The 23,600-nt window shown below is 49.4% G+C and overlaps 1 protein-coding gene across 2 annotated transcripts in view; it reads left to right on the forward strand.

The window, feature by feature from the left end:
- The window catches only part of Grk5 (G protein-coupled receptor kinase 5), a 189,747-nt gene that overhangs the window by 29,749 nt on the left and 136,398 nt on the right, over positions 1-23,600 (forward strand). The gene's annotated exons all lie outside the window — the stretch shown is intronic.

Raw genomic sequence — 23,600 nt, forward strand, 5'->3', positions numbered from 1 at the left:
AGAGCAATGGAAAACAGCAAACCTGGCTTAGGGAAAGGGAATGTGCTCTTTCATGTAAAACAAACAAACAAAAAAATGGGACTGTGGGAAGCTTCCAACAAAATGAGATGACCTGCAGGCTGGATTTAAGGATTGGCACTGAGGGAAATCTCATTTCCACAGCGGATGACTCCCCCCGCAGCTAGGCTTATGCCAGTAGAGCAAACCAAAATAACTTCATAAATGAGAGTGTATGTGGCCCAGCAGGCTGCACCCAGGCTGTCACACAGCAGATGAGAACCGGGAGGCTCTGTGTATGACCCACATCCTTGGTTGGAGAAGGCTAGATCATGCACACGTGCAAGTTTTTAGAAAAATCCCTCTAGATAGAGAATCCTAGCCCTGCTTGCTTGTATCTTTTATGCCACCTTGTTTATTTGTTTTCCTTAGGGAAGAATGTCTTTGTCCTGCCATCATTAATTGTAACCAGGTTTTGTTTAGATTGGGGAACATGGAAACTGCTCAGAGTGCTCCAAGTATGTTTTTGAGTGGTGTTTTGTAACTAGGACCTGAATTGTTTTTTCTTTTATTACACAAGCAAGAGAAGGATGCATTTGGAATGGAAAAGGTTCAAATTATAGAGCCACATACATATATACACAGGCAAGTATGAAAGTCCCTTCTGCACTTCCTGGGTGCTGACTGTTTATATGTGTGCAAACACGTGTATGTACATACATGTACACAATTACTGTCATTTAAAATTTTTAATTCATAAATAGGGCCATGATGTGTGTATTGATGTACAACTTGCTATTTTCACTTAAAAATACAGCGCTCCAATGTGTCAGCCTGTGTGTGTGTGACCTTTTTAATGCTGTAGAGCATTCCATAATATAAAGTCCATTCATAATTAATTAAACTATTTCCTTACCTTTTTTTTTTTTTTTGGTTACTGGGAATTGAACTCAGGGGCACTCGACCACTGAGCCACATCCCCAGCCCTATTTTGTATTTTATTTAGAGACAGGGTCTTACTGAGTTGCTTAGCACCTCACTATTGCTGAGGCTGGCTTTGAACTTGGAGCCTCCTGACTCAGCCTCCCGAGCTGCTGGGATTATAGGTGTGTGCCACCTCTCCTGGCCCCTTTCTTTTTGCTAGTAACTGGAGTGATGATAGAGTGAGTTTGTGAATGCATCTTGTAGAGCTTGGCTTCCTGGTGTTGAAACAGGACTTCCAACTAGGTGAATGACCTAGGGCACAGGTTGAAAATTGCAGCTCTTTGGACCAATCCCCCTGTCATGATTTTGTGTGGTTCACAAGCCAAGAATATTTCTTCATTTTTAAATGGTTGCCAAAAAAAAAAAAAAAAAGATAAATTGTTCCTGATATATGAAATTCAACATTCAACATCACAAGTAACATTCCCTTAGGACTGAGCCACGCTCTTTGTTGACCTGCTGTCTGGGGCTGTTTCCTTGTTACAGCGGTGGGGCTGACCAGTTGGGACATAGACCATATGGCCCCCCTAAAATATTTACCATCTGGTCTGTTACAGAAAGCATTTGCTGACCCCTGACCTAGGGCAAGTTACTAATCTCTCCATGTCTCAGCCTTCTTTTTTGTTAAAAGCAGATAATAAAAATACCTACTTCTTAGAGACGGGTGACTTAATACATCTATCGAATCAATGTGTACAACACAGCAGATGCATCAAATATACAAGTTGAATTGAAATATACAAATATGCAAATTGCATGGAAAACTTGGAGTTTTGTGATTGCTCATTAAAGTTTGGCTATTATCATTGTATTATTATTACTGTCACAACTCTGGGTGCACAGGTGTGGGGACATCACTGATGCCTGGACATGGGCCTAGGGTGAAGAAGGATTGGGTTAAGTGCTACTAAATGGCTTTCCAGGTTTTCTTTACCAAATCATGCTTCCACAGCAGGGCCTCTGCTTTCCTGTTTTGTTTTGTTTTAGTTGTAGATGGACACAATAGCTTTATTTAATTTTTTGATTATCTTTATGTGGTGCTGAGGATCTAACCCAGTGCCTCACACACCACTGAGCTACAGCCCCAGCCCTTTCCGGGGTTCTAGTCGCTCTGGGTAGGGGCTTGCAGCTCAGACAAGAAAGCTGAGTGTGGATGAGTTCAGTCTTGTCCTCCCCCAGGCTCTTGGGAGCCGGAAGACCCCCAGCCCCACACTGTGCGCAGGCCTTCCGCTGTCTCCTCAGATCATAACCGCTCGTCATTTCTTCAGGGAGGGCTGCTGGGTGCTCAGCCCTTGACCTGGAATTTCCACTTTACAGATGAAGAAACTGAAGGGCTCAGAGGAATGCAGCTCCTTTCAGGTCTGAAAGCTCAATGCAGAAGTGGGGTTTGAACCCAAATGTGAAGACTCCATGGTACTTTCTACTCCACTCTCCTGACTTCCAGGAAGGTGTAAGCAGGTGTCAGACTCTCAGCATCTTGATAAGTCAGTCAGAGCTGCACAAAAAATGGGAAGCTCACTTTGGAGGGCAGGACTCAGTCTCTTGCTCTGACTAGAGCGTTTAGGACTCTGTGTGTTGCTGTTTCTCCCAGTGTCATGGCCTTTACCGCTCAGTCAATCTGAGATCGATGTAGTTCTGACAGACGGCCCTGGTCTGGGTGAAGTGGGCCTCCCCAGGCCTCCCCAGCACCTCTCCAAAGGCCTTTGCCACAGCTTCTCCTGTGCTGTGGCCTGGCTGCAGACCCCCGCCCCACCCCACCTTCAGCAGAGGTCCCCACCCATTCCTGACCCAGGGCAGGAGGTAAAAGTTTCTGGTTAAGAACATTTGCATTCTTTCTCTTCCCTGCCCCCTTTTCTCACATTGACATTAAGAAACACCAAAATGCTGTTGGCCCTAAAACCGTCTGCATTTCAAACTCTTAATTTGCATAGACAGTAGATCTCAGGGCAGAATGTGAAGCCTTTGACAGAGTTTCCTGAAGGAACAAAGAGGTTCTGATTAAAACCACTTTAAAGCCGGCACGCTACCCCCACCCCCCCAGCAGAGCACTTCTTATTTACCCCCGGTTTGAAGGCCCCCTGAGCCGCCTGTTGGTGATGTCACAAGGCCTTTCTGGGATGCTGAAGCTCATTAAGAGCACACTCAGAACTTTGTCCTGACTTCACTCCCAACTGTTTTTCCAAAGGGTCACCTTCCAGTCTGCAGCCCCGTCACTAAGAGTCCCTGTAACAGAGGAAAAGTGAGAATTTTTCTAACAGGCTGTGAGCATTTATCTGGAGTTGTAATTGTCATACACTCACATTTTATTCTTGTTCTCTTATAGGGCAGTGATGTTAGGTGTCTTGGGGAAATGAAATAAAAGAAACAACCTTCCCCTGGACAGATCTAAGTAGGGATTGTGAGCCTAGCACTATTGGCATTTGGGGCCATGAGATTCTGTGTCGTGGGTGAATGGTCTGTGCATCGTAGGATGTTTAGTGGTACCTCTGGCCTTTTACCCACTAGATGGAGGGAGTACCCCTGTAGTTTTGATAATCAAAAATATCTTAGAATATTGGCAAATGATCCTTGGATGGAGAAATTTCCCCAGGTTGAGAACTATTGGCCTTGGTGTTGGTGGCCTCAAATTTGCAGAGTGGTGCATCTGTGAGCCTCGGCCTCCCGCGAGCGAGGACCACTTTGTCTTCTTCTTTTTACCCCACTTTCACTGCCTGAGAGATCACTGCCTCTGGGCAGCTGTGCCAATCACAGCCCTGGGTCAGCATAGAGCATGGAGGCAGGGAGTGCTGTCCCTGGCTGCTCCGCACAGTGATGGGCATATTAGTGCCAATAGAGGCAGCTGTGTGGGCGCAAGACCGCCTTGGGGTGCACTGGGGAAGAGAGGAGGGGAGGTGGGTGGGGCGTGGAAGCTCAGCTGCTGATCCTGGGGTTGTCTGAGCTGATCTTCATGCTCTGACCCCTGGGAGCCCAGGCCTGTGATGGATGGAGCTGCCCTGTTGGGTCCCTTTGGGATTCTGTAGGGCAGAGATGGTCAAGTTCCTGGGGAGGCTCCCTGCTGGATCCCAGTGGACAGGGCATCCCCTTTCCTAGGGATGAGGGTGGCATAGGTCCTGAAAATGTTTGTCTGTGGCCCATGTGCATCTGTGAGAGCCCCACGTCCCAGGCCCTGGGTCCCAGGTACAGTGGAAAGGGTGCACGAGTGGAAAGGGCACCAATCCAGGTGTCTTGCGGCCTGAGTTCCACCCCCAGTGGCAGCATGGCCCTGGGCAAATAGTGTCCTCCTTTGGATCCTTAAGTTTCCCATAAGACTGTTTCCAACTTTCTCTTTTGTGCCTGATTCACAGGCAAAGGTAGGACCATGAGGGGATGGCAGTGTGACTCCTCCGTTTGTTGTCAGCCCTGAGTTCCTGATTTGGGGGAGGGGGGTGTCAAGGTTGGTCAGTGGCTTTTTGCCTCATGTTTGTGGGGCCCTCGAGGAGACACCTGTAGGGAACATTCCATTTCCCTGGACACGTTGAGAGGCGGGGCCAGGGATACTCATCCTCCTCACCTGGGGCCAGTGAGCCAAGTGTCCAGAGGGCCAGGAGTTCTCAGAGAAGATGGAAGACACAGGGATGCAAGGGTCATGGCCAGCATGGGCTGCAGAGGTTCTGCCCCCCACCAGGTAGGACCTCCCCTGGGCTCAGGCTGGCCTGTCCCTGATGTGCCTACCTGCTGGTGAGGGTGTTGCTGCCTCTGCCTTCTCTGCCTAGAGGCAGCTCGGAGGTGACAGCCCAGGACAACACGGTGGCACCCTCACCACCCGGCACCCCTCAGAGCTCAGGTCTGAGGGGCTACTGAGATCGTGGTGGCCCTTGATGGAGTCCCAGAATTCTAAGGGGAAGGCTCCATGGGTTAAGTCAGTTTTAGCCTTGCATCAGGACAGGAGTCACTTAAGACCACTGGCCTCTTCTACGCCCTGCTCAGTGGTCTTCACAGCCCTGCCCCCTGCCAGCTTGTGGAGAAGAGGGACAAGCCTGCCCGCCCCACTTTATGCATTTATGTATTTAAAACTTTATTTTAATTTTCCCCTTTTATTTTAAGCCAGAAGCTTGGACCTCTTGATGCAGCTGCCCTATTTTCTGTGTCCAGTTGATTGAGTCCAAGCCCTGCATGGGTCGTCCCCTGACCTGCTCTCCTGGCGCCACCTTGCTGAGCCTGGGCTGAGAGCCGGAGCTTCATCCTGGGCACCCCGCTTCTTCGGAGGTCAGAGCTCGCCATAAGAATGGTGCGAGTGGCCAGCTCTTGGCTGTGGCTCTGGGCAGCCCCACCCAGCTCCGAGATGGAAGGAGGCCTGAGAGTGAGCTCCCTGCGAATCATGACACAATTCCAGAAAAATGCAGCATCTCCTGGAGGCTCTGCAGCCCTGTCTGGGGAGGGGCCTGGAGGGCCTACATGCTTGTGCTCCTTGCCTCAGAGGTTGCCTGCACGTGCACACGTGTGTGCACACTTAATCTTCAGACCTCACGTGGGCCCTTTCTGAGTGTAAATAAAGGAGAGGTAAAGAAAACTGCCACCTGACGGCAACTCTGTGCCTTGGTTAACGGGGCTGGACATGCCTTTGAGAAATGTCCAAGCCTGTTCTTCCTCCTTCGCTTTTCAGACGGTGTATTTTGGTGGGGTTTAGACGGCACCTTAGTTTGCACTCTGATTTTATTCATTCAGCAATTCTGAACGTCACTTGGTGTTCCAGGGCCTGGGGGTTGTGGGAGTGGTGAGCAGGCAGACCTGTGCTCAGGGGACCATCTGATGGAGAAAGCAGCTTGGAACAGGCCACCTTGCCAGCAGGTGTGCTGACCCAGGGGCTCATGGGAGTCTGTGGGAGACAAGAGAAGTGGGAGTTGGTGATAAGGGACTAAAGGTGTCAGTCCAGCCTTGGGACCTGGCCTCATCACCGGGTCCACTGTATAATCCCAAAGCACTCCTGTCACCCTAAGAAGAAACCCTGTACCTGTCAGTAGTCATCTTCCATTTTTCCCACTGCAGCCCTGGCAATCACCAGTCTGTGTTGTGCCTCTATGGATTCACTCATTCTGGACAATTCACATAAATGGAATCATATATATACATATATATAATCTCCTTTTGTATCGGAACTGTTTCACTTAGCATGCTTCCAAGGCTCATCCGTGCTGTAGCCTGTGTCAGTACCACATTCCTCTTGGTGGCCAAATAATATTCCATTGTGTGGCTATGCCAGCATTTCATCCATTGGTGCTCTTTTTTTTTTTAATATTTATTTTTTTAGTTGGACACAATATCATCTTTATTTTATTTATTTATTTTATGTGGTGCTGAGGATTGAACCCAGGGCCTCGCACATGCTAGGCAAGCGCTCTACCGCTGAGCCACAGCCTCAGCCCCCATTGGTGCTCTTTCATTTAAATTCCAGTTACAGCCCCTAAGGTCTCCTGGAGTTCTTTGGTGACTGTTTGAAAGTTAGTTCTGATTTCTCCAGTGGACACTTGGATCGACATTCTCCATTTGCTGGACTGGCTATATTTGATATGTTTCCAGGTGGCCTTAGGAGATGTGGAAGAAGAGATTCTGCATTGGCAAAGCAAATGTTTTCTTCCCTAGCCCCCCCCCCCTCAGGTGTGTGCACCAGCAGGGGCAGCACGGTCACACCTCAAGAGCGTGGGCCAGGTGGCCCAGCCCACTAATGGCAGGCTCCTGCTGTGGGCTTTCTCTGACTCGGGTGTCTTTCATCACAGCTCTGGCCACCCTGAGGAGGGCTGGGGCTCAACTAGTCCAAGAGTATATTTTGGGATTCTTTCTTAGAGTATTGCCTTCATTTTTATTTTTCCCAGTTACTTAAGATGTCATTTAGGTACAGTAACATTTGCCTTTTTAAAGCACACGGTTCTGTGAATCTCAACGGATGTATAGTCATGTGACTTTGGCGCAGTCGGGAACTCTTTCATCCCCTCCCACCCCCAACGTGCTCATAGACCCCTTTGTGGTCGCCTCCTGCCCCGACCCCCAGCTCCTGGCAATCACTGGTCTGTCTTCTGTCCCTATGTTTGTCTTTACAAGAATGTCACAGAAATGGAGTCACACAGAAGGTAGCCTTTGGAGTCTGGTTTCTTTTCCTTAGCACAGTGCCTTTCAGATCTCTCCATGTTGCTAAGTGTCAGTTCCTTTTTGATTCTGAGTAGTAGTTCATTGTTTGTTTATCCTTTCCCCAGTTGAAAGGCATTTGGGTTGTTTCCAGCTTTTGGTGATAAAGAATAAAGTCACCATAAACATTCACAAACAGCTTTTCGTGTGAACACGAGTTTTTATTTGCTTGGGTAACATACCTAGGAGTGGGATGGCTGGGTCATATGGTAGGTGGATTGTTTAACTTTCTAAGAAACTTCCAAGCTGTTACCCAAAGAGCTGCACAATTTTGCATGTCCACCAGTGATGGGTGAGCCTTTTCATCTTTCATTACTTTCCAATCCTCTGAATGGAGCAGGACTCATATGTTCTTGACTTTCCAGTTGCAAGAAAAAAACGCTCTGCCTATTGCACCTGGTTTAGTTTGAGTTTCCCCAAAATGGACTCCAATGATTTGTGTGTAAGTAGTGTATTAAGGTAGGTGGGGGTCCCAGGAAGTTCCAGCAAGAGAGGGAAGTGACAGGAAAAGGAAGGATACCAGTAAAGGTGGTGCCACCAACAAACTCACCATTTTGGTAACTGGTGCTCTCGCCCCCTGGGAACTGAGGAACAATGTACTTCCAAGTCCTCTCCCAACCAAGGGGCCAGGGACTTGGGTTTCTGTAAACAACCCCATCAACCATCTGCCGTGGGCTCTGGTTGATTTCCCTGGCACTCTCAGCCTGCCCCGTGTGCAGGGAGACCTGGCTTTGGCAGCAGACTTCCAGGTGACAAGCGTTGGGAAATCTGGCCCAGGTGAGGCAGAGGAGAGCCCTCTCAGATCCCGGACAGTTCTGCTCAGCACACTCCCTCCTCCAACATGACCCTGTCCACCTGTGGCTTCTTTCTCTGCTTCATAATTTCTGCTTACGTGTGTCTCCTCTTTACGGTCCCACTCCCAGCTGACTGCAGAGTTCCCCAAGAGGGAAGTCAGTGGGTGAGTCAGTCACTGCTTTTCTATTGAACAGAGTCCTCAGGCCATCTGCAGCCAACCTGGCCATCTGGCAGCTGCCCTTGGGTCAGGTGGCCTGCCCTGGGCCACCATCTCTGACTGGGGAGGTGGGTCAGAGAGCTGAGAGCAGCTCTGTCCACTAGAACCTCCTGCTCTGATGGAATGTTCTACTTCTGCACTGGTTGTTAGGGTAGCTGCTGAGCGCTTGGAGTGTGGCTAGTGCTAGCAAGGAACTGAAGCTGTAATTTAGTTTCATTTTGATGAACTATGATTTAAATCCGTGTGAGGCTAGTGGCTACTATAGTGGACAGCATAGTCATTGAACATGGGCCCAGGAGTGGCCTCAGTGTCTCTCTCCAGCATATAATGTGATGTAGCCCTTTCTTTAGATCAGTTTTTTTTCACAAAGCCAATTAATAGCTGATTCAGAGTCTTTGTGATTCTGAATCTTTGAAATTTTTCTTTTTATCGTCTGCTTAAAACTTAGAAATGTTGTCAGTGTGGGCAACTTCAGTTAAAACTGACCCCATGTGCGCCTGCTGCCAGCTGTGTGCGTGTGAGTTCTCACTTTCCCTGCGCACGTTGCTTGGCGGCTGACTGGGCCCACCTGAAAGCAGGGCTGAAGTTATCTCTTGGAGTTTGGAAGCACCCTGGTGTCCCTGATGGCCGCCTACACTGGTCTCTCAGGTCAGAGCCAAGTTAGATTCTCTCCAGCCCGAAGGATTTATGCCAATGTCTTCAACTTTCATTTGACTATTGCTTTGTTTTGGCTTCAGGAAATGACCCAGAGACACCTGGTGAAAATTATTTTGGAGTCATTGTAATGGGATGGAGCTTTGAGGAGCACTGGACAGGGAGTCATCTCTTGGCATCTGCCAGAATCCCTACCGTTCCGTAGGCCCATCAACTTGGGAAACCAGGATAAGCAATTCTTCTACTTTTCTACTGTAAAAGTCTAATTAAGTCTCTTTTCAGTCATGTTATTAGCTTTTCCTTTCTTTGGTTCTTTTTCTCTTATCTTCCAAGTATTGAAACCGCGTGGGCTCATTACTGTGGGTCTTTCCTTGTCCTTAAGGAGGCTGTGAGAGAGCACCCAGATGGCAGGCGGGAGGCAAGTTGGAGAGACCTCACAGCAGGCCCCACCAGGTTCTGTATTTGTTACCCAAACCATCTCTGTGCCTTCCACCTAGAGGATTCCCCATGGGCATTTGCAACTTGTTTCTCTTGTTATTTTGCAGCCTGATTCTTCCAAAGTCCTGCAAATGACTGTGATTAAGTGACAGAAGCCCAACTCCAACTGGTTTATGTAAACAAACCAACAAACCAACAACTCCAGGGAGCCCACTGGCTCCTGTGTCTGAGGGGTTTGGTCCTGGGTGGGGCTCAAGTGATGTCATCTGGTGTTTGTCTCTCTTTGTTTCCTGCCTACCTGTCTGCAAAGCTCCTCGCTCTGCTTCTGAGTGTTGGCCTCTTTCTCTTTTGCCCCTGCTCACCCTTTTCCCCATCACAGGAAACATGGCTAGTCTTGGACTTGCAGCCTTCAGAACCGTCAGCAGTAACTTCCTGTGGTTTAATTTCCCCGTCTGTGGTACTTGTTACAGCAGCACTAGTGACTGATGCAGCTGGGTTCTCAACCTTCCCCAGAGTGCCCCGGTCCTGCTGTGTTAGAAGCAAGGAGTGCCTCCTCTCGGAGATGTGTACATATTTCCAGGCATTCTGGAACGTTCCAGAAAGCCCAGGCCCTGCAGATCCTAATCTAGAGCACCAGGTCCTGGTCCATGAGTTGAGCTGCCTTGATTCCTTCTCTAGGCCCAGGAAAGAGTGTCTCTGAGGTCCCCAGCCCTGAGCTGAGGCAGAGGATTCCCTAGCTTCTCCTGGGAGGTCGAGGTGTGGTGGTTGTGCCCAGTGTCCAGGGAGGTTTACTGGGGGATGCTGCAGGCCCGCACAGTCTTTTTTCTTAACCTACTGTTAGAAACAATGCTGGTTGTGTTTTTGCCAAGGAGAGCCCTTCCCAAACACTCAGCCGCCCTCTAATAAGCTTTTCCTTCCCTTTCATAACTTTTATGTTTTTAAGGGTTAGGAAGTTTAGTAAAGCCAGAGAGAGCGCAATATCTAGCCCTTGCAGCTGGGGCAGGAAGCAGGGAAGGTTGACTCTACATGGAGCCAAGGAAGCCTTCATGACTTGCTTTGCCCCGCTGGTGGAGAGGCAAGGAGAGGGCTTTTTTTGGCACTGGGGATTGAACCCAGGGGCACTTTACCACTGAGCCACACCCCCAGCCCCTTTTATTTATTATTTTGAGACAGGATCTCACTGAGTTGCTTAGGGCCTTGCCGAGTTGCAGTCCTCCTGTGAGTCACTGGATTACAGGAGTGTGCCCCGTCCCCAGCCCCAGGGGACCCTTCTTACCACTTTTCCACTAGGTGTGGATTTGGCCTTTTGGGGTGAGTGGGGACGTGTCTAGTTATCTATAATTGGTGCAGGTGCTCTCTTCTATCAGCTTTCGTTGTGGGTGCTGGGGCCATAAGTGCTGGGTCAGCTGGACATTGGACCCCCTGGCTCTTTGCCATGGCCAGGGAAGGGATTGCATGCTGAGTTGGGCAGCCCTCCCCACAGGTAACAAAGGGCTGGACTAAGGGAGTGGGGACGGTGACAGGGAAAGACAAAAAGCACAGGTCCAGTCTTGGTTCCAAAGCAAGGAGGTCCAATCGCTGCTTGTGGACCTGAGTTCTCCTCCATGGAATAGATCAGATTCCTCTCACAGTATGGGAGCTGTGGAGAAACGGTGGTCCCCACCCGGCCTCCACACAGTGGTATTTGGGACAGGGGAGACTGACTGCCGTCCTCCGTAATGTCCTGCCCAGCTCAGTGGAAATTCAAGGTGCTGCCTCACAGGAAACAGGTCTCCTGGGGGAGCTGAAGCTGATCAAGTTCTGCAGTCATGTGGGAGAAGAGTTGGGTGCCCTCTCGGTGCTAATCCCCAGTGAGCATCCTCCTCTGTGGGACCCGCTGTGGTTTGGGACCTGTGGGTATGTCCCTAGGGATCAAAGAAGAACAGATACAACTGGCACCAACTCTGTCCTGGGCATTGGCCCGCCTACACCCTAGATGGGCTGCTAAGTGGAGAAATCCCCCTTCTTGTTGTTTCTCTCTCACCTGCTTCTGAGGCAGCAGATGAGAAGATTGAATAGAACTGACGAAGTCAACTTTGGAACAAACTTTGTGTTAAATTGAATATACATAATTTGATTATTTAAAAATAAACCCATGTTTTTCTGGTTTTGGGAGACACTGTTTTTCTCTGTGAGGTGAACTGATTTAGCCTCTTGGCAGTTTCTGGTGCCGAGGCCGAGGATGGCCATGTTGACACCAGTCCCCTGCTTTGCCACCTTCACTGCACGAGGCGGGGTGTGAGTTGGTGGTGAGAAGGCTGGGCTGCCTGGCTGGAATCCTGGCTCCTGTGGTGTATGTCAGTCAGGATGGGATCGCAGCAGTTTATCTAATTTCTCTGAGCCTCTGTGTTTTGTCTATAAAATGGAGATAATAGTAGGGTTGTTGAGATTTAAATCATGAACATGTGGCGGGTAATAAATGCTAAGGAGCATTGTTGTAATAGTAGTTGTCAGAGGTAGTCATCAACATCATCATCTTGTCATCTCAGGACACTGAGGAGGGACATAGTGATAAATAGGGTTGTATTGTCTCTCTAGTCCCTATGAAGGCCATCCTGTCCCTGTCCCCAGGCTCAGGCCTGAAGGGAGGATTCATCCACCAGCATCACTCTGGGGTGATTTGGGAGTGGATAACCCAGGGGCTACTCCCCTCCCCCCACTCCCCCTGGGCTTTGAGGCTGCCCTCTAATGTGGACAGTGTCCTCAGGGTAGAATTGGGGGTCTTGGCCAGTGGCTGATTGTAACTCTCCTACCTCACTCCAGACTCTCCCGGGCAACTTTGTTTGTTCTCTAATTGAAACATAGAAACAACTCGCATCATTTCTAAACAAAGAGGGAATTTTCCCAGGAAGTTTGGTGACCTGGTGTGTTCTCTCTGCCCGTGTCTCCCACGGTCAGAGTGACTTGCTGCCAGAACAATGGACAGTAGTCATGGCCGCTTCCCACCAGCAGGAAGAATGGGCACAGGTGGGTGTCCGGAAGGGATTTCATGAGCACATCCCGTAGCCCCTTAAAAGGTGCCCGAGGATTCCTGCAGTTCCTATGTTCGGCCCAGTAATGAGGAGCAGGCAGGGCTGCGGTTCTGGAGGCTTCCTCCCCCGGCCAGGCCTTGTTCAGAGGGCATTTCACGCCTCAGTTCTGGAGGGGCAGCAGAACTGACTGCGATTCTGCTCTCATGCCTCCTCCTTGGAACACCGGCCCCAGGCCCGGGATGTGGACGTTGGAGGGGCCTTGCCCACCTTGCCCCTGCTTGCTCTGCCAGCTGCGTCGGCGCCAACCTGCTCTGTTTTGTTTGCTCCCTTTGGTCTCCTTTGAGTCCCTTGAATGTGCCTGGAACTCCCTGCTCCTCTCCGGTGTCCTCCACCCATCTGATTCCTCATTGACCTTCAGAGGTTGGCACACATGTGACCTTCTCAGGCCTTCTCGCGCCTCCTGTGTAGCTTGGCCCCTTTGCAGACCACTCCCAGCCCAGTTGTTCCTCCTCACAGCCCCGCTCCTTCCTTCCTTTCCTCCCCAGTATGCTGTGAAGTACTGGTGTACCTTCGTGTTGTTCTCCTGCCCCCCTGGGTGTGGCCACACCTGCTGGGTGCGGCCCCATCTGTGCCACCCACAGCCTTCTTTGCTGAGGACCCTCAAGGCTGGGTGAATTCGAAAATTAGTCTGGGGCAGTCTCTAGGGAGATTTTCAGCAGTTTCTTGGGAGGGGTTGAGAGGTAAGTGTGGCTTTTGTAGGTAAAACGATAGGCATTTTCCCTTCGGCAGCTCAAACTGCAGAGTGCATGGCACTGTAAATCAAACACTTAAGAAAGTTCTGGAAATTTCATCTGTCTTTGAGTGAATTGGTATGCTGGGCCTCTGGAGGAACACAATGTGGAATTTGAACTCTACCCTACCTCAGAGAGAAGGCTGAGTGATAGGGTGCAAGGCATTCAAATGTCAGGAGTGTTATTATTAGTCGTAATCTTATCTTTCTTAATAATAATAACAGGACCCGCCTAGAAGTTACTGAATAGCAGACAGGCACTTCCGTGAGCCACACTGTCAGATAGCACAGAGGACCTGGGGAGGCGGAGGGCAAGGGACGGGGTGTTTGCAGGAAACCCCGCCCTGCTTACTGTGTAGCCACATCCTCCAACCGAAAAGGGTGTTGGTCATTCAGAGATGCCCTGGACGACCGTGGCCCCCTTGGACACTTGCATGGCCTCTCTGGAGGCTCTTTCATCCCCTCCAGCTGCCAACACAATAGGTCTGCAGGTTTGAGACTCCAAGGCAATTTCGCTCTGCAGAGTTCTCTGCGGTCTTTTCCCTTCTATTGTCTGCTGCCCAGAGACTGGCTCAAACAATGTGTTTCCTACCGATTTTGTTTGCCTTCATTGGCTTCTTTGTTTTGCTCTAGTAAACAGACCTTAGCATATACAGATCTGTATACTTGACAAAGAGAAATCCGGAGCCCTGGACGGAGAGACTGCACTGAGTCACCAGCTCCTTGAACTTGAAGACCTTGGACGGTCCAGAGCTTGTAAATGACTCATGCCATCAGAGCTGGGCCTGTGTGGAGGCTTCCTAGCCAGCTGCGGTGATGGAGGGGGAGAAGCAGATGTTCGAGTGCTAGATTATGACGAGGTGCAGCAGGTGGGCTCTGGGCTCGGCTCTCAGGGCTTTAGTCTGAGCTCCAACACCTTTTGTAGCTGTTGCCCACTTAGGATGTTAATCCTCTCCTCTGTCAAAACAGAACCAACCTGGTAGGTTGTTGGGTGGCTAAGGGAGTTGTGACTTGGAAATCATTGGGCACAGAGCCTGCTCTTGTCACTTGCCTGTTGGTCTCTGTTTTGTGGACTCTCCACAGTCTCTGGTCCTTCTGGGAAGGGTTTTCCTACAGAGTCACTTGACCTGGATTAGAGTTTGGGTGTCTGTCCTTGAAGTTGGATGCAGTCTTTCTGGTTGTAGCAGGTTCTCTCCATTCATCAAATGATTATGAGTGCCGGGTGTAGTAGTGCCCGCCTGTAATCTCAGCAATTGGGAGGCTGAGGCAGGAAGATTGCAAGTTCAAGGCCAGCCTCAGCAATTCAGTAAGACCCTGAGGATGTATCTCAGGGGTGTAGTGCTCAGTACCCACACTGCAAAAAAAGAAAGAAAGAAAGAAAAAAAATGATTCAGAATGTTCTTAACTTCTGCTTCATAGAGGACCTATTCCAGCTGAACAGGATGTAGCCAAGGGCGTCAATGCCAAATGGGACAGACCTAGGTTTGCACCTTGGTACCTGCCCCTCCTGGCTGCATGAGCTTGGATGGGCTACTGAGAGCATTTCTCAGTGTGAAACAGTGCATGATGTCCCTCCTTACAGGGTGGCTGTGAGCTTTAACGGCACAGGTGTTGTGAAGTGCTCACAGGAAGGGGTGTTGCCCGGCCCTCTAGGGGGATGTCAGGATACTGCAGCATCTGGAGGGCAGGTCAGAGGAGATGATTACAGTCTTTAACTTCCCCTCGCCTAACCCCATCTGATATTCAGGATGTATATGTCATTTGCGGTCCCTGGAGAGCCAGGGAGGCATGGCCCTCCAGGAGGGGTCTGAGCTGGCCGAAGAGCACGATTCCTGTCACGTGAGAGCATCATGCAGAAGCTGGGTAGCACCTTGGCAGGGACTCAGCATCCCTTCTGATGGCTTTTAAAGCCTCTCCCAGCTTGCAAAGATTCTTCTACAGAACCAAAGAGAACACCCCCCTTTGATGCCATGTACATATCCTACACCCCCGAATGTGAACAAAGCTAGACAGGGAGTGGCTTTTCCTTTGAGAGGCCCCGTGGGAGAGGAGATTCCCCAGGTTGGAGTAGACAGAATGTGGCTTTCCCGAGGGGACTTGGCTCTCTAAGAGCACTGGAGGCGATTTGAACTGTGTCCGCTGGCACCTGTTCTGAGGCTGGTCATTTTGGGGCCTGTGGTTGACACTGGTGGCATAAAGAGGTTTTAAAAATGGCTCCCTTCCATATGGAGCTCCCTCATGGGACCTGCCTGGGTCAGCAGGTTATGCATAACAGAGGTGGGGACTGGAGAGCATGCAGACTCCATGTGACCTTCTAAAAAGGATTTTAAGTAAATCCATCTGTGATCACTCTGTGTGTGATGGACATTTGGGGCAGGGTGCCAGCCTCAGGCTTCCTCAAGCCTCCCTGGGGGCCAGACATTGGCACCCTCAGGCCTCAGGGGATGGGACTTATTTCCCCACACTTTGCCACCTACTTTTCAGCCTTGCTTTGGGGATTCCTTGGATGGTTGGAAAGTGGCTGAATTGTATATCTAGGGACTTTAATGGTGTCATCCCCATTTTTTGTTGAGGTTTTCAGGCGGCGTTCCTTCTTTTTCCTCAGCTAGGTAGATCTGGGTTTGTGAGTGAACCCCGAGGCTTTTGGTTTGAAGTAAAGCTTGATGAGCCATTGGCAACTAATTGGAGACTGGTTCCAAGCCAGCCGTGCCACCAAGGATGGGGATCTGGGCACTGGCCAATACCCGGATTATAACACTGACCTGCCAGATGACACGGAAGGCCACCGTCTCCCCTGTGGCACAGAAACACAAACTGCACTTATCTCTGAGATGTCTGACCCTGACAATCTGAAAACTATGTGCACAGTGCTCAGAGGGGGCTGCTGTGCCGAGAGGGACCCAGATGTTTGCTTCCCCCTGCCTTCTGTAGGCCACTTACCTGGGCTTCCTTCAGCGGAGATCAGCCCATTAATTCTGCCTGTCACCTGGCATTGTAAAGGTGTCCGGGGTGTCAGAAACATGGAGACTCATCTTTGTGAGGCTGTAGCTTGGCCTTTGTCTCGTTTGGTGCCACTGTCAAGCCTCCTGAGACTTAGGCTGGGTGTGTCCCTTGGGTGTGTCCCCCTGCACCTGAGGCGAGGGGTACATGTTTACCTATTGAGGAAGTCAGCTGGGGCTTCTCTGTCCCCTTCGCTGATGGGCCCTCTGGGTAGACTCTGAGGCTCAGTCTGCAGCCTGAGTACTGTCAGCCCCCGAGGGTTCCAGCCTCTGTTGGCTCTCAGGGGTGGCCCACAGCAAATCTCCTGGTCTCTACCGGAAGTTGCTGGGAAAAAGCAAAGATCCTTTGGTTTAAAATTTCTTAGGGCGATATTGCAAAATAGTTAAGGACCTGGGATTTGAATTCTGGTTTGGCCACACGCTTGCTTCCAAAAGTCCTTTGTTTCCTCATCTGTACAATGGGCTAATTATGGTCCCTATTTCCCTGGATTAGGGGAAGGAAATGAGGGAATGTGTATCTGGGAGCAAAGTTCCTGTCACACTGGCCTGTCTGGCTCAGTCGGTGGCACTTCTTCCCACTGTTATGAGTGAGACTGTCTTAGAAAGCTAGGTAGCCGACTGTGGCTGAGGTTATAACCAGGACAAGTACCCAGAGCAAAATGACAAGGGGACACCATTGGTCGGCATCCTTGGTTTGTCTTCTCCATGCCATGGAGCAGCTGTGACCTGCACCTGACCTGTTAGAAATGGGTCCAGGGCCACCTGGGCAGGAACTGTTTCTTCACATTGGGGCAGACTCTGAGCCGAGTGGCCTGGTATTTCCACTCCTGAGATGACCCTTCTTTCATGTCCGTGTTCTCTGCATTTGAACTTTACCGTGGGGGAGACTTGGTACAGGGAAGAATTCATGAGGTGAGCCCTTCATTCCTAAATAGACGATGGCCTTTGGATCTGGGGTCCGGTCCGAAATCTCCAAGGCAGTTTTTTCCCTGCAGTGGTTTTTAAGTCACACCATGCCAGGCTCTTGGCTGCTGCTTGTTTCTGGCTGGTGACCTCAATGAGATGCCAGGAAATTAGGTGGGTGCCTTGGAAGGCTTTCAAAAACTGCTCATTGACATGGAAATGCAGCATTAGGGGACGGGGAGAGCTGAGCCCAAGCTCTGGTGAGCACAGCACTTAGCTTTTGGAATTCAGTCAGGGAGGACAGGGAGGGCTTGGCAGTCTGGGGACTGGCTTCTGGGTGACACTAAAGAATCAACTGGGGTTGAGTGTCCATCCACAGCTGCCTAATTCTGCAGTAAGTTTTGAGAATGCCCCTGGTTGGGGTTTGAAGGTATTCTCTGTGTCCTGTCACCTTCATTTGCCAGATCAGAGTTTCATACCCCAGAGATGGGACATGCTGGGCTTCTATAAAGGATGCTTTTGTTTTGTACCAGGGATTGAACCCAGGGGAACTTAAGCACTGAGCCACATCCCCAGCCTATATGAAATGTTTTATCTAGACACAGGATCTCAATGAGTTGCTCAGTGCCTTGCTGAGTTACTGAGGCTGGCTTTGAACTCGTGATCCTCCTGCCTCAGCCTCCTGAGCTGCTGGGATTACAGGTGTGCACCACTGTGCCCAGCTATCAAGGATGCATTTTTAGAAGTAAAATCATGAAATGTTTTTGGTTTTCCTGAAGCCACTCTGCATCAGCAACAGTTAGCAGGGATGGGTAGAAGCCTCTGGTAGGATGGAGATGAGCTCTGGCCTGTCAGTTGAATGAGGTCTTAGGGGTGGTCTGAGCACCTCCCTTCCTCCCTCTCCCCAGTCCTCCATCCTTTCATCCCCTTCCTTGGATGCTGTGTTCATTTGCTAGTGAGGATATAACAAAGTGCCACAGACTGGGCAGCGTGACTAGCAGAACTTTATTTTTCCTACAGTCCAAGGTCAAGGTCCCAACAGGGTTGGGCTGCTCAGAGTCTCTCTCTGTTGGTTGCACATGTCCTCCTCTTGCCGTGTCCTTACTTTGTCCCTCCTCTGTACATTCATTCATGTTGTCATGTGTGTCCTTATCCCCTCTTCTTATAAAGATACCAGTCATGTTGGAATTGGGCTAATGACCTCAACCTGGCATGGCTCCTCTTTAAAGATCCTGTCTCAAAATACAGTCACATTCCAAGGCCCTGGGAGTTAGGACTTCAGCATATGATTTGGGGGACACAGTTTAGTCCGTAACAGGTGCCAAGCTGAGCTACAGGCTCACGACAGAGCGGTGAACTGGGTAGCTCTGTTCCTGGTGGAGCCCAGCATCCTGGAGGAGAGGGGGTGGGAGGAAGCAATCTTCTGGTGAAAGAAGACCCAGGAGGGGGCGGGCTCTGGGATACCAGAGTGGAAGGGTGATTCTGATGAATTTGTGATAAAAGCAAGGACTTTCCATCCCCATCCATGATGCACCCTTCCAGATATGCTTGGTCCTTGAGGAGTGAGCAGTGGTAGCCTGCAGCCCTGGCTCTCTGTGGCTAAGGCCAGCTCCAGCCCTGCAGGGAGAGATGGAGGGCCGGGTGCTGGTGCTGACGTACATGCCAATGACTGCCTGGTATTTTGGCCAGTGCCCTCGATGAAGGAATCTGCTCCACTTTCTGAGGGCAATGAAGCAGCAGGGAAGTGTGTAAAAAATAGAGCATCCATGGGAAGGTGTGAAGTCCTTGTTCTGTGGCTGAAGTTGTGACCTTGTGGTAGTGGTGAAGGGGGCATGGAGCCCTCGTATTTAGATATATATGTATATATTTTTATTATTGCATTATAATGATACATTAGAGTGGAATTTATTACTTTATTCATATATGAATGTAGCAAACTTGGTTGATTTTTATACTCTAACTCTTCCCCTTTCCCTCTCCTTCCCTTCCCCTTGATCCACTACCTCTCGTCTACTGATTCCCCTTTTATTTCATGACCCCCCTCCCCCTTTTTGTGATGCTGCAGATTGAACCCAGGGCCTTGTGCATGCTAGGCAAGCACTCTACCATCAAGCCACATCCCTCCTCCATTATTTTTAAGCCTCCCCCCTCCCCCCCCCCCGCCCCGTAGCTTCTGTATATGAAGGAAATCATTTGACCCTTGACTTTCTGAGTCTGGCTTATTTAACTTGCCATGATGTTCTCTAGGACATCCATTTACCCACAAATGACATAATTTTATTCTTCTTTATGATTGTGTAGAACTCCATTGAGTATCTAGATCATATTTTCTTTACCCATTCATCAGTTGATGGACACCTAGGCTGGTTCTGTAAATTGGCTCTTATGAATTCTGCTACTGTAAACATTGGAATGTTTGTGTAGTCTGCTGATTTCAGTTCTTTTGGATAAATAGCTACAGCAAAGTAGCAGAATACATGAACAACATGCCCAAATCAATAGCTTCGCAATAAGGAACCCCATGAAAAAGAAATCGGGAAAACAACTACATTTATAATAGCCTCAAAAACAAAAGAAATACCTGGAAATAAATCTAACCAAGGAGGTGAAAGACCTGTAGATGAAAATTATAGAACACTGAAGAAGTTGAAGAAGACATTAGAAGATGGAAATGCCTCCATGTTCATAAATAGGCAGACTCAGGTGATTTAAAGATTCAATGCAATCCCCATCAAAATTCCAATGATATTCTTCATAGAACTAGAAAAATAGTCCTAAAATTCATATGGAAAATAAAAGACCCAGAATAGCCAAAGCAATCCTGAGCAATAGGAACAAGGGTAGAGGGGTTGGGGATGTAGCTCAGTGATATAGTGATTACCCACCTAGTATGTGTAAGGCCCTCACTTCAATCCTCACTGCTGCGGGGAAAAGGTTGGGGTTCAGGGGTACTGGAGGTCTCATATTCCTCAACCTCAAATTACAGTAATAGAAACAGCCTGGTACTGGCATAAAAACAGACATGAAGACAAATGGAATAGAATGGAAGGCACAGAGACAAACCCACATGGGTACAGTCATCTTATCTTTGACAAAGGTACCAGAAAACAAAGATGAGTCATCTCATTTTTGACAACAGTGAAGAAAAGACAGCCTTTTAAAAATAAATGGTGCTGGGAAAACTGGATACCCATTTGTTGAAGAATAAGTGAAATTAGACCCCTGTCTATCACCCTGCATAAAAGTCAACTCAAAGGGAATGAAAGGCCTAGGAATTAGACTAGACACTGTACCACTGATAGAAGAACATGTAGGGGCAACACGCCAACATATAGGTGCAGGAACTGACTTCTTTAATAAGACCTCTAAAATGCAAGAAATAGAACCGAGAACCAGCGAGTAGGGTGGCATCAAATTAAAAAACTTCCGTACAGCAAAGGAAACAGGAGCATGAAGAAAAAACCTACAGAATAGCAGAAAATCTTTGCCAACTAACCTTCTGACAGAAGATTAATATCCAGAATATATAAAGAACCCCCCCAAAACTCAATACCAAAAACCAGATAACTCAATAAATGAGCCAATGAACTAAACAGACATTTCTCAAAAGAAGAAACACGAATGGCCAATGAATATGTGAAAAAACATTGAGAATCCTTAGCAATTAAGGAAATGCAAATCAGAACGACACTGAGATTTCATCTTACCGCAGTTAGAATGGCAGTCGTCAAAAATATAAATAATAGGGGATTGGGGTTGTGGCTCAGTGGTAGCGCGTTTGCCTAGCATGCGTGAGGCACTGGGTTTGATTCTCAGCACCACATACAAATAAGTGAAAATAAAAGTCTATCGACAACTAAAAAAATATTTAAAAAAATAAATAATAATAAATGCTGGAGAGGATGTGGGGAGAAAGGAACACTTACCCACTGTTGATAGAACTGCACATGAGTACAACCACTGTGGAAATCATTATGGAGATTCTGCAAATGACTAGGAAGAGAGCCACCGGGTGACCAGCTATCCCACTCTTGGTATTTATGCATTGGCTTTTTTGATCCTTGGAGTCCTGTGTCTGGAACCCTACAACTGAGTGCCTACAGTGTTGTGCTGGGTGCCTAGATGTTGGGCTAGTTTGAGATAAAAAAAGCCCTGAATGCAGAGGTTGGCAGACTGGCTTCCCCGGTAGGCAAGGGGAAGTCCCTGCTGTGTGCCTTGAGTGGTGGAGGCCTTGAACCTTTGATTCCAGAGAATTTTCCCTGTTGGTGAGAACAACTGTAATCAGGAGATAAAAGACTTAAAAATTGGTGCAGGGACACATTATATTCAGTAGTGAATTATCCCCAGCATGCTCTGAGTGTTAGCAGGCGTGTGATGAACATCACCACGGTCCATCCTCCAAGGCTGAGGGCCTGCACACTCGTCCCTGCCCCTCCTACTCAGGATTTCTTGTTGGTCTTGCTGCCTGTGGGAGTGTGAGCATGGCCTTCTCTGTCCGCCAAGCCGATGCCCAACCTCTGTCCTGCTGCCTGTTCAGAATTGGATCTGCTAGCTCTGGTCTGCTGTCCCCTGCTTTCCAGTTCCTTCTGAATTTGTGGGTTGATAGAAGTTTTATTTATTTATTTATTTCCGTTATTTTTAGGGGCTTCAGGAAGGATGAAAATATTAATGGTGTATAAGTCTTCAAATCCCTGATTTCAGTTCTCTTGGGTATAAACTTCAAAGTGAAATTGCTAGATGAGATGGTAATACTGTGTTTAACTTTTTGGGGGTAGGCAGGACTGGGGATTAAACCCAGGGATGCTCTACCACTGAGCACCCCCACCTCCGCCTTTTTTATTTTTTATTTTGAGATAGGGTCTTGCTAAATTCCCAGGACGGCCTCAAATTCATGATTATCCTTCCTCAGCCTTGTGAGTCGCAGGGGTTCCTGATTGTGCCTCTGTTTTCAGGTGCTGCCGAACTGTTTTCCTCCCAAAATGCTTTGGGGGCAGCAGCTTCCCACTGCCTGCAGGTAAAGCCCCCTGGAGGCCTCTTGCCCCAGCACAAGGCTCTGCCAGTCCAGAGAGATTCACCACATGTGCTGCCTCATTCTTGGGCCAGGTTGTCCCTCTCACCTGGGACACTCCTTGACCCCCTTCCAGGGACTCAGTGCCAACCCAACCTTCACTGACTCGTGTGGAAGGTCGCTCCCTGCTGCTTCCCCCAAGGCAGGCTTGTTCTTGGTCTAGTGACCCCCAATCCTAGTTTACTAACTGCCTAGGTTGATGGTCTCTGCTTTGGGCTCTCTGTTCCTCTCCTCTGCCCTTCAGCTCCTGGTAGGTGTCAAGTGCCAGAGGCCAGGTGGAGCGTTCACTGTGGCCATACTGTGCCTGGCTGTGCTCAAGGCTTGTGTGTGGATACCTGTGACTCTGCTGCCCATATCAGGCGACTGTTCTGCCATCGGCCTCCCGCGCCGTGGCATCTTCGTCACAGGAGGGATCTGGCTTGCTTCGGACTCTGGTGTCAGCGGCTGAGCCTCCAACATTGGCAGGCTGCCTTGGATTCCCGGGGTGGTGGCTGGCTGCCTCCCTCTTGGGCCCCTGCCCATTTGGAAGTGTGCCCTTGAGCGCTGCCATCCCTGATCCAGGCCATCAGGTCATCCGATCCCGAGGTGGCTGAGAAGCCTGGCCGAACGCCCCTACTGTGAACTGATGGCAGAGAAGCAGACAGCTGCTCTCGGAGCTCGGGGCCAGTTTGGGTAGATACAGAGCCTCATGTTTCTAAGGGGCGGTCTCCTTGGAGTGGCCTGTCACTCAAGTGGGAAACCAGGGCCCCTCCCTTCAATCCACTCCCTCTTGGCCACACTGGTGACCCTCCTGCTAAGTGTCACCTCTGGCTTGGTCCCTGTCTCTTACTTCCTTTCTGGTGTCACCCCTCTGCTTTGCCCCTGTGACCTGCCTGCTCACACAGCACCGCTTACCATCCTCCCCAGCTCAAATCTGAGCAGGCTCTCCAAACCACCGATTCTCCAGCAGGTCCTCTCCTGTCACACTGGAGACCCCAAACACCTTTAGTTTCCTGAATGGCTCTTCTCTGTCTTGACTTGTACATCTTGTTTCCTAGGCCTGGAACTTTCTCCTGACTCCCCCTGAGCTCCAGGGGTGCAGCTTAGGTGTTGCTCCCTGGGAGACACCTCAATGGCCTGGTGCCGTTGTCCCCATAACTTACATACCCACCTCCCCTCACAGCCCATCCCACCAGGCTGCTGACCTGGTCTGGTCCCCCTTCAGGCTTGGCTAGTCCCTGTGCCTCCTAGGGATTGGTCCTTCTGCAAAGCTGGGGTATATTTTGGGGCCTCTCAAAGTTGGTAAGAAGTCTGGCCTGCTTCCAAGTTTTTGTTTCTGTTTTGAGGCTCCCAGTTCATTAAGAAATTTAAAATGCCACAGGAAGGCAATAAATATTATGGCATTTTAAACTGGCCAGTGTTTTCAACATGAAGCTTTTTAAAATAATAGCTGCATAGCAATATGATCATTCTAGTCACAGGTAATGACAGGATGTTTAAAGAGTACTAATTCCTAGTGTGCTCTGGGCAGGGTGGATCTGTGATGAGACGCAAGTGTCCCTGTCCCTGCAGTCCAGTGTGGTCACATCTGGAGATGATGCGGAGT

This window comes from Marmota marmota, unplaced genomic scaffold (assembly GCF_001458135.2).
Source record: "Marmota marmota marmota unplaced genomic scaffold, marMar, whole genome shotgun sequence".
NCBI classification, from domain to species: domain Eukaryota; kingdom Metazoa; phylum Chordata; class Mammalia; order Rodentia; family Sciuridae; genus Marmota; species Marmota marmota.